At 39.1% G+C, this 11712-nt stretch overlaps 1 protein-coding gene across 5 annotated transcripts in view; it reads right to left on the bottom strand.

Annotated features, from left to right (window-relative positions):
- LOC140951407 (protein phosphatase EYA1-like) overlaps nucleotides 1-4003 on the bottom strand; it is a 28037-nt gene extending 24034 nt beyond the window's left edge. For all 5 annotated transcript variants that reach the window (XM_073400652.1, XM_073400651.1, XM_073400649.1 and 2 more), the window contains exons 1-2: nucleotides 3847-4003; nucleotides 3636-3744 (exon numbers count right to left, since the gene is read on the bottom strand). The gene's annotated coding sequence lies outside the window, so the exon portion shown is untranslated. The remainder of the gene's footprint in view (nucleotides 1-3635; nucleotides 3745-3846) is intronic.
- Between the last annotated feature and the right edge of the window lie 7709 nt (nucleotides 4004-11712).

Here is an 11712-nt window from a genome sequence, read left to right on the forward strand (position 1 = left end):
TATAAAGATTGTCCATGGACTAATATATAAACAATAAAAATAAGTTAAGAAGCCTTATTAAAAAAACCCAGGGATTGAATTCCAAATTTAATAGTTTAACATTGGCTCTAGAGTTTATTGTTTGCCTAATAGCTGGTGCCTTTATACATGAAATTGAACTGCATTAGACAGTTTAAATTGCTTATTTATTATTCATAATCTTCTAAAGCTCCCAAGTAGCATATAATGACCCACTAAAAATCTCATTTTATTACATGAATAGTGAAATGATCACACAGTGATCCAAATATTTGACATCAACTCTAACATTTTATTTTATATAGATTAAGTTCTTTCACTCTTGAATCCGTTTAGAAGCCTTCTGTAAACAGATACTGACAGAATCAGACTGGGAAACTCAACCACCTGAGGAGAATTGTCTAGCTCCTATAAAGAGGCGGCTTTAATTCCACCCACTCCACCATAATAATAAAATGGCACCAGTCCTTTTCAGTTTAGCCAAACAAGTTGCATTCAAATTTTCATTCAGGTTTTTAAAATAAATCCAGGATAAGATTGATTGATGTGAGATTAACAAAATGAAAAGATCTTACTAAGCACCCAGGAAACTGGTGAGAAAAATTTGTTTCTTTCAATAATAACTTGTTGACTGAATTGCCTCTGGGGTGTTGTTAGAGTAGCTTCATAAAATTACAGCAGATGTCAGAATAAGAATGCACCTAGGTGGCATAAATTTCCCCACAAAAGGAAGAATTATAATCTGGGGGAACAAAAGTTGGCCTAGATTACCCTTCCAAGTTTTTTCAATCAGTTTGACATTTTTTTTAACTTTACCACCTAAATGTTGATATCATGGAAAGTGGTTACACCAGCAAACACTTAGAGCTGCCCAGTATATCCAAGTGACCATGTAGATAGTCAGCTTTGAGAGTAATCTAAGAACATCTAGCTATATATGGGTAGCCACTCATTAACATAGACCTTGCAATGATTTGTGTAAAGAAGCACGCCAAAAACAAAAGAGCCATTCTTATTCAGTGATGCAAAGAAAGTTGCTGGTATTCTATAACTTTAATCAGCTTTATTCAGCTAAGAAAAGAAGGCAAAACCTGAGACAAAACCAGATATTAACAAGTACCACGCTTTTTTTCCGCTGGGTGCGAAACAGGGGCAGCATGTTACTATAGCTGCAGTTTGCACTTTTGAAAATCCAACTTGAGACTTGAAAACACAAGACGTGAAATAAACTGTTTGACTGTCCTTTGATTTAATGAGATTTGTAAAAACACCTTAAAAGCTGATCAAAAAAACAGGGAAGTCTGTTTACTATTTCCTCTGAGAAGATCAAAAACTAACAGAAAAGATGGTACAATGGACAGCTGAACTTGTTAATTGCCAAAAAAAACTTCTCTCTCAGAAAACCTAAGGTAAAAAGATCCTTAAATGTATAGGTAATGATTTTTGTTTAAAACAGATTCAATGATTGCAGACTTAAATTAATTTTCTATTCTTCAACTTGATGAAAGAAAGTTATGGCAGGATGTAATGACAGATATTTTATTTAATGACAAAGAAAAAAGACAAATCCACAGGCAGCTGCCAGTGCTGGGCAAACTCGTGCTTCCACAAACTTGTTCCCCGATTCTTCTAATTTCCCGTATTGGAAATTGCTTCGAAATTTGGACAGGACGCGAAATTAAGGGGGGAAATTATGATTTTCACAGAAAATGCAAAACAAAAAACGGGCACTGTATATACTTTTCAAGCCAAGTTTGAATCGACAGAAACTATTTTATTTCGTCTATGAAAACCAGCAAAAACAACCGTTCTTCTTGTGCGCTCTAAATATTTCCATTTTTATGTGCCGGTTTTACAACTAAGACAACTAACGCCTATTTCTCAAAAAAGTTTAATTTACTCGAGCAAACTTCTTATGGAAATTGTTTTGTTCGATGTTTGTCTTGTACAATAACAAAAGCTCTTTGCACAAAGGCACAATATTGACAAAATATTTAAAAGACGAGCATATTAAAAGTTGACCATAAACGATAACAGTTCTCTTGCGGTTTTTAAGTTATCTATACAAAAAGAACACGCACTCTTCTAAAATTGACAAAAGCATTGAATCGGATTAAAAATGTTGCAATTAAAGAGCTTAACGACGAAGAAAACTAGCCACGCATATTTTTCCAGCGCAAAATTAATGCTTAACATAAACAACAGAAGACATAAAAAGCCGCTGTTTGATACAAAAATGGGGAAAGAAATTTAAGAGCGGTCTCGCAAGACGATTTGTCAGACAAAGTAGAAAACCGAAATTAGTAACCTCAGGCAGTGCAAACGACGAAACTCGCCGCTTTGTTATATTTATTGTCTTACACCTTAGCTTTTGCTTTGAGCCATAAAATTGTTCGCGCAAATATTATAATTTAGTATAATAGTAAACGGCCTGCACAATTGTTCTGCTTTTGTATGGAGAACGTCCTCTCAACAGGTCAAGGCAATTATGTAAATCTCACAGGACGTGAAGCTTAACAACGATGTTTGAATATGATCAAAGTTACAGGATGGTTTCCAAATGGACCAATACTGTTGTTTATATTATAGCTTTCGATCAAAACAATTTACTAGTACCATATGGGCAGAAACTTAACTAAAACCTCGTTTCATAACAGGTCATCTCAAAACTAAAATGCCTTTTCGGAGAGTTGCTTGTTGTTTTCACTTCATTTATTGAATCTCACTTTCAACTCGTCAGACACTAACAAAAGTCAAATGAGAGAATTAAACATCTGATTACCCTCCAAAGAAAATTATATGAAAATGAAAATTGGTGTTAAAAGTGCCGAAAGTTAATCGCTAAAAAATTCTGTCCTCAAACATTAAATACACCTGAAGTAAGAGCGAATTTGACAGCGTTTTTTGTATTGAACACTTTTTACAACAGCTTGATTCGGAGCGGCTTCGAGCTGTAATTTGCCACATAAACACGAAATTCGTTGTGACAACAAACTTTCAAAAACCGTGAAGCACGTGTTACGTACTTCCACAAAGGATGAACGAGCCGTTTGGTTATTACTTGAGGCAAGGTTTACGCAGCTCTAAACATCATTCGACGAAACCACAAAAGGAAATGAATAGAACTTCCATTTGAAAAAAGCAAGATATATTTGTCACGACATCAAGCCAACGGATACGACCGGACGACAATCCCTAGATTTTTTCATACGAGTTGACAATTTAAAGCTGAGGTTTGTTATTAACTAACAGAGCAATTAAAACTTGTATTGTTTCTTTGTGCAAGCATTCTCGGATCAAACTCAGCTGAATGCACTGAAGCGCTTCCTCAAGACCCTTCAAATATTAAACCAGTGGCGTAGTGACATAGCCAGCGGAAGACCGTTACTATTTCTACCTCCCAAGGAAAAATTTATAAACAAGAACGCACAACGCCGAAAAGGCTCTTCCCGTTTACGGTGCAAAATGCATTTGACTAAAATTCATGGTGTCACTTCGCGAGTTTGCTCGCATTCACACGTGTTTTGTTAGTCACGACTTAAACGACACCGCACAAAAATAAATATCGCCGACGATCCATTTATACAGTTACAAGGAGAATGAAGTGCTCAACTTACCTTAATTCACCATTCACCGCTTGCAATCAAAACTCGCGCTTCAACTACGGGACTCGTCTTACATCGCATCGAATGAACCACAGAGATAGAGCGCGGTCACTAGTGCAGCCTGCAAGAGAGAGAAAGCTCGCAAATTCATCCTATTTTCATGCAACAGCCTCATAACCTCACGAATTAAAACTCCGCCCAGCTAAAGCTCACATTTCCGTACCGTGGATACTATATTCAGCGTGTTCAACCTGCTAGAGGAAAGTGGAAAATGCTAAACTGTGTAATAGGAGAACACTAACCGAACGCCACCAGTTCAGAAACTCCCTCATCAATTTTCACGAGGGAAGCTAGTGGGGCTGCAACGTCTTGTGGGAAGGACGCCAGCGGCAACTCTCTTTGATGTTTGCCTAGACAATCAACAGCGACCAATAGCTGCTTCTGCTGGCCATTTTTTGGCATTACGATAAGAACAGCAGGCCTAATTAGTTTAATTACTGTGAATTGGTGACACTCGGAGACAATTGAAAGCATCAAACGAACTAAATGGAGAAGTGTTGATAAGAACGTTCCTTGCTTTTCCAAGCTTCAGTTTCATGACACTAGTTGACGTGAAATTCCCCTCTAAAAAACGATTTTCGGAAGAATACTTTTCTTTTAAGTTTCTTTACCTCACCGGTTAACGCTTGCGTTTATTATTATTTTTTATACGAGAAAAATATCTCTGTGATTGAACTCTTTTAGATTGCGAAAGAATTTGCCCTTCGGCGAATATAACAAAGAGAACAAACGGTACTTGTTCGAATCAAAGATATCTCACAATTATGTGAGAAAAAAGTGAATTACCCGGACTTGTTGCAAAACCTCTTTTTTATCTATTTGTTATTCTATTCAACACAAAAAGGAAGGATTTCTTGTTTTGCACTCGAATTAGATCTATCTAGAAATTCAAAGGGACAAGTTTTGTCGCCAATGAATAGGATCTATTAAAAAGATTGATCACTATCGAGGGACTTAGGGCGAGGGTAAACAAACACTAGGTGAATTGAAAAAGTCCATATAGCTAAGAAAAACACTTCAGATTATTTGACAGAGCTGTTATCTTAACTTTTATCATTACCAGAAAGAATAATAGCCCTTTGCAAGCTAGTTGTCACATTTTTCTCCTATCTTCCTTAAGTGAAGTGCATCTGCGAATGGTCTTATTCTAAAGACAAGTTTTAGCGTTCGCTAGCCCAGATGGGACCAAGTTTTACTACTGCACCGTTCAGAAAGTGACCGCCCGCAAGGTAGCAGGAAATAACTTGCGTGTCATTTTTTTTTCCTCAGACGATTTGGGAAACTTGCCAGGCTTCTCGCCACCTTCAAACAGATACCGCTAGCGTTTGATTGGTCTGTTCGCAACTGAAAAGACAGTTTGGGCATGTGAGATGAAAGCTGCTTGGCGGATTACGAAATCTTCTGCTGCCAAATACCTCTTGTTATGACTTTTAAAAAGAAGAGGATTTCCGGTCTGTTACCGCTAATTATGCTTTTCGGTTTGGGAAGAAAGTAAAAATTTTCTTTTTACTCTTGATTGTGAGGCACTTAATATTTTCAATTTCCTATTGCCTGACTTAAGGAATAGTTCATTTAGCCAAATGATGTTAAATTTAATACCGATGAAATTCACTTATTTTTCATGAGTCAATTTCCTGCAGTTGAAACGTCATAAACGAAGTTTATTAATCACCACCTAAATCGCTAATATTGAATAACAAGGCCAATTCACAAAGCACGCTAGACACAGTGAAAACCTTACTACACGGCGGGAAAAAATTGCAACATATATATTGGATCGAGATAAGCCCAATCGATTACAACAAGGCACTGTATGTTTTATGTTCATTTATATTGAAAAAGGAGCGATTTTTCTGAAACTTCATAGAGATCTAAGCTCGGGGAGGGGGGGGTGTACTCCTGGGAATTCTTGGCGGGGGTATGCCGCGCGGTTCTCCAAATCCTGACCCCATATCGGACCAAAAAATGTCATTTTTCACAGCCTCTAAAATCTACACTAGTTGTCAGTGACATAGATTAGAACAATAACAAAAAAGATTTCTTAAAAGACATTTCGATTTCGTAATTTTCTTTGATTTCTTTCTTACTCATCTGAAATTGAAACGATAAAAACGTTCATACCCAGAGTTCCCGTAGTTCGTTCAAAAACCATACCCGATTCCAGACCAAAATGGGCAAAGTCCTATACCCGCTTTAGACAAAACGGCGCAAAAACGCTACCTTTGGGGCGGCACGCACCTACCCCCCCCCCCCCCCGGGGATCTAAGAAGGGTTTCTTGTTAGTGTTTACCCATGTTTACCCTTTTGAGCCGTTTTCTAGCGTCTGTGAGAAGTCACAGATCGAACGCTTGAAAGCTCTCGTTAACCAAACAAACTTAACGAAATAATTTAATCTGTCAAAAGCCTTCCGCAAACCGCAAAAGTTTATTTTTATCAAATTTGTTTATTGTACAATTTCTCCTCAAAACATAAACAAGTAACCTGGGCATGTATGTTAGGAGAAATAACAAACTGATCAATTAAGTGAAAGAGAGAGAAATTCAAAATCAACAAATGCTGTCAAGTTTGCAAAAAAAATTACACCGGGGACATTACTTTCGCTTCGAGACCGGAAATAAATGCAGGATAACTTGACCGTTGCTGATGGGTCTCGATGGATGGCGTTGGTCTAATCAACCTTTCAAATCTTTTGGCGAATTCATTTAGCCATAAAAATAAATAAAGTAATTATTAAAGCCTAACGGTTAAACAAAATAAAGCCTGGCGGCTTTCAAGTATCACGATGACCTCGATATTGACCCATCGTGTTCAATTCCTCACGTCTTCATACACCAGCTATTCCTTATCCATGGCGGCTGCTCCTCTCACATGGTTTTTCGCAATTCTAGAGGGTCCTGGAGATCTTCAGACATGTTAGAAGTAACAAAATTGGAGACAAAAAGTTTAACAAGTCTTGCACCATTGCACTTATGACGAACGTCCTGTAATGAGTTATTATGCAATTAATTTGGAGTTTTGATTAATACCTTTATGCAATTAACTCTTAGGATCTAAGTTCCTGCAAAACAAATGAACAGAGACGGTAGGAAAACCAAACTGTCAGAACTGTGCATTCTATTGGATCAACCGTTTTCAATTGCAATGTAAATTACTTTCTTTTTTCGGCGTTTCTGGCAACCCACTCTTTGTGTCTGACGCTTCATGCCGTTTTCACTCACATCTGTGAAGATTGAAGTCTTGAACACATCCTGAATAGGATGTGTCATAGCACTTTTTTACGAACCCCTCAAAATCCCACTTAAAAGCCACTGATCTGACTTAAGACAAGACTGTTCTTTTTACATTGGAGCTAATCATGGCCTTAATCTTCGTGGAAACTGAATCGTACAGTTCTTGTTTAGAGAATGGACCCTAAATTCTCTAGGAATGAGACTGATGTTGACTCGCAAGTGACCCTGCAATCAAAGGTCGGAAAAACCAATGTTTATTTTTGCGAAGAAAAGCTGTTTTGAACTTCCTTAGTTAGATAGAAACATGTTTGTTTTAGCTCTCTTGTCAGGCAGTACTATAATTTAGTAGCAGGTAGCACGCTAGTTAAGTTACAGGTGGATGAGAGTCTAAAATAATCCGCCAGGTTTGTTAACCGGCGATCACAGGGCGGTACAGCCAATAGCTTTGTCGCCGCGTAAGTTTGTCTAGTTTTATCTCAAAAGATTTCTCAGTGAAACAGTGTAGTCAACTCCCTTTATTGCGGACACTGTAGGACCTCCAGATAGTGTCCTCATTACCAAGAGTCCGTAATAGCGGGAAACGTCTGTAGTTTTTTTTTGCCGGGGATTTAGTTGCTGTCGTATTATCGGGGTGTCCGCCAGGCGAGAGCCGAGAGTTGACTGTACTAGGCTCGATTACCAGCCGCTGTGCGGGAAATGAGCCCGCGCTCCTCCCACGAAGAGAGTCTCACGGAGGAACACGACCGGACCCGAGAGCGCGGCGAAAATCGTGCCTAAACAGCGTGCTAGAGATGATCATTCACGGACTTTTTTTTGTCTACGATGCATGCAGAGAACCCCTCGTTTTTTTTCTCAAATTAAGGAACAAGCTGCTGAATGCCGGCCACGCCTGTCAGGTGCTCTCTTGGAAGTAAGGGTGAACACTTTGTTTATATCAGTTTACTTTTAGGGCCTAATACAAATCCTTAATCTAATTTGTTGGTAATTTTCGCAAGACTTTAAGTCTTTCACACGTTGAACAGCAAAATTAGGGTTACGAACCCTTGAGTTGGGTTGGAAAAAGACCCGAAAAGTAATAGCCCGCTAAAACAACCATCTCTCACGAACCTCTCTCCCGTGCTCGGGGCTTTTCACGACAGTGAGAAAAAATGACGACCCAACGTAGGCGTCTGTATTCGCAGGCTAATAAAGTAATAGTGACCTCTAGATTTTAGCAAGAGCTTGATTTTAGTGATTACAGGCAAGTAGGAAATTGTTTCTGAGTGCGATTTTGGAAGTTCAGAATCTAATTGTTATTATTTCCTTCACACTATAATTCTTTCCTGCTGCTGACTATAACACACAGATGAACGAAGATTGATGTGATAAGTAATTACATGAGGCACAAAAATTGGGTTTGTAAACTCCTCATCATAATCCAGTTTATAAAAATAAAAGCAACCTGATCCCCATAAACTCTTAAAGGTGAAGCCGGAAGATCAAAATATAATTATTTTTTTACATTTCAGTATTGTGCCTGATATCGCGGTGTTTAACACTTCATAGACTTTAAATTTTATTTTCACCCACTTCTAGAGTGGCCTGTCCAGAGAGGTTTTTTACTTTTTACTTTTTTTACACGAATTTGGCGAGTGCAAATCCAAACGAGCGCGACGGAGATCGCTACAGGGGGTCAATAAATTCCCCGAGCTTTTATCTCTGTATGGTAGCACGATGACCTCTAAAGAAAAAGCAGAAGGTCTGTGAACAGACTAGACTGAGAGGAGCAAATTCGAGGGAGGAGTATTATAAAGCGTGGTAAATCGGAGCCGTTCCGTTGAGAAGCCAATTACCATGTCGGGTCCTGTCCTGTCCTGTCAGCGTGTCTTCTCTCCCTGCGCCATGCGACTGGCGGTCATGAGCAGAAGAGCTCTGGGGTAGAGGTTGCCATGCAGGGTTCGCATCCAGGGATTCCGGGGACGTTTTAGCGTCTTAGCGACTGAGGAGAGCGATGAAAATACTGAGAAGGGACTCAGTGTATTCGCAGGCTGAATTTTAAACAAATCTGTCAGAAACAAAATTTCGGTTTGCCACCAAACAAGCCTTCTGCAGAATCTGATCAGGTACATTTGTTAACTGTTTTCTAGTTTTATTTTCAGGGTTTTTGTTTTAATTTGAGGTCCTCCTTAACAAAGTGCCTTAATGGAGACCCTGGAAAAGCACAAATCAATCACTGGTTTCGTTTCAATAGAATAGGTGCATATAAATAGTTTTGTCGGAGGCTTTGATAATCGTTGTTTCTTGTATGGTTTTATCTCATTTCTAGAATAAAAAATATCTTGGTGAGTTTGTGCCAACATGAACGATAACGTCAATGTTGATCTTCTCCTAATCGCTGGCTGGATGAGAATGCTTAAATCATATCAGCAGGAAATGATTACCACCCGAGGAAAAAACATGAGTTAAGGAAGGGCGGATGTTTAACTAAGGATGTCTCAAAAATACACACATTAATGACATTAATCCTGACCGTCCGCGATAATTAGCGGCCTGTAACCTGGGTGGTTAAGCATTTTTGTTATGTAGTTTAATCTGCAAATAAACAAACAAATAAATAAATACTTGAATAAATGATTTTGCTCATGTGTTAGTAACTACAGGTTAACAACAGGTTAAATAACTACAGTTCATCTTAAACCGCATCTAACAAGACGTGCTACTTTCGTTGCTGAATGTATGACATCAGTGGTCTTGTGGTTCCGGCTGAAGCAGAGACATAGCGCACGCATTCAGATTTCTAAAGATCGTGCTATGCATTTATCCATGATGGCATCCTCCACAATTACTTAAATTAGTGAGCAAACCAAGAAATCTAATAAGAGAAAAAATGAGTTATTTCTCCATATTAGCCGCTCTCACATGGATTTCACGGAAAACTAAATTTGCGCAAACCATGGACTTATGATATACTCTCTACCAGAGTACATAAGAAAGACCAACTCTCCTTGGGCAAGTACGTTTGACAAAATATTATTTAAACTGTCGGATACTCAATCACTAGCGTCGCTTGCGATTTAATGGCTTAAAAGAAAGAAAGAGCGAGATTCGGGATGGTTATTGAAGGGCTCCAAAAAAGAAAAGAAAAAACAACCTCTCCAAAACGGAAATGAGTCAGGGTCAGGGGAATTCCTTGCATGGAGCCCTTCGAAATTGAATTATGAAAGGGATGCGAGATTTGGCGATCAGGGAAATGTTGATCCAAGGAAACGATATTCCATAAGGAAAGTTGGATACATTTTTTCAACTCTGAATATCGTCCTTTCTTTTTGACCTAACAGAAACTGTGCCAAACTTTCCTAGACCTTGTCACGTGCCTTTTCGTACGACTATTTTAAACTGATTTTCCTGGCACAAGGGAATCTGGAGCCTCAGCAGAGGCTGAACTTTATGGAACGTTTGTTCGGGATCGGATTAACATATGACAACCGGAGGGGTTACCGGATTACTGGATCGAGGGAAAATTGTGATTAGGGTGCACGTGTTGGGATTGAAGCACCTTGATTGAAGACCCGTGGGTATATATCCTGTTCCAGGCTCTCAGATAGTTGGGATGACGCGCCAGCAAAAGAAAAGAGGGAAATATGAGCTGTAGTTCAGAAAAAAGGGGGCGGTGGCGGTTTCCTGCCGTTTTATTCTCCTGTTCGCGCTTTTTCAATTCTTTTACCCGACTATCTCTTCGCCTGGAACAGGCTAATAGGTATACCATTAGGGCCATTTATACGAGGAAAAATAAACGCGTGTCTTTCATTAGACGCGTCCCAAATAAGACGCAAACTATCCCGTTTAAAGGGCATTTTAAGAGGCAACATAAAAAAGACGCGTCTTATCGAAGAACATGCAGGTCTTAGGGGCTGTTCTTAGATAAGAAACGTCTAAGCTAAATTTCAAAGGAAATGTGCCGTTTATGGGGATAGTTTGAGTCTTATTTAGGACGCTGAGGTTGTAGCCCTTAGTTTTAAAGAAAAAAATAAACAAAATAATGAATGGAAGACGCATTTTAAAAGAAAACCGACGTTCCGTTAACTTACCTATCCTAAAATGACTTCATCTCCACTCAAATCCCTTTCTCGTAGGCCTTCGGCGCGTGCCAAGTCTTGAAGATCTGGGCCGGAGTAGCATTATAGAAGAGAACACTGAACAATGCGTCTTCAAGTTTCTACGTTTTCGTGTTATGACTTTTATCGAAAACGTGTCACTGAATGAACCTCAGCCTCTACGCTTGGTGTTCACACGTTGCGGAAGCAGCCGAGCGGCGTTTCGTGCCCTTCCTCAAAAAAAGAATTGCATGTCATATACACCTGACTTTCTCGATAGTAATTTAAGAAAGCATGGCAAACTCATCACCAAAACCCAGAAAAAATCTGTGACTAGCAACAACTGAGCTGAAACAAGATTTAATGGGCACAGACATTGAAACTGAATATAATTACTAACCGACCAACAAAAGGTAAAAAAATGCGAAAAAAAAGACAGAAAACGTCGAAAGCTTCGATCACTGGGTTCCCTCAAGCAACAGTCTCTCCATCTTCTGATAAGTTAATCTCTGGGCATGTGATTGAACTTGCGAGTAAGAGAAAGCAACCTGCGTGAACTCGAGAGGTCCATCCGCCATATTGAACCTTGTTTATAGAACGTGACTCTAGATTGGATTGTGATTGCGATTGCAATCAGAGTTTTGTGAATGGTTGGCGGCCAAATTGACACAATAGCACATTCAACTTTAAGTATTGGGGCACCTATAAAGAGAACGTTTGGAACGC

This window comes from Porites lutea, chromosome 11 (genome assembly GCF_958299795.1).
Source record: "Porites lutea chromosome 11, jaPorLute2.1, whole genome shotgun sequence".
Taxonomy (NCBI): Eukaryota; Metazoa; Cnidaria; class Anthozoa; order Scleractinia; family Poritidae; genus Porites; species Porites lutea.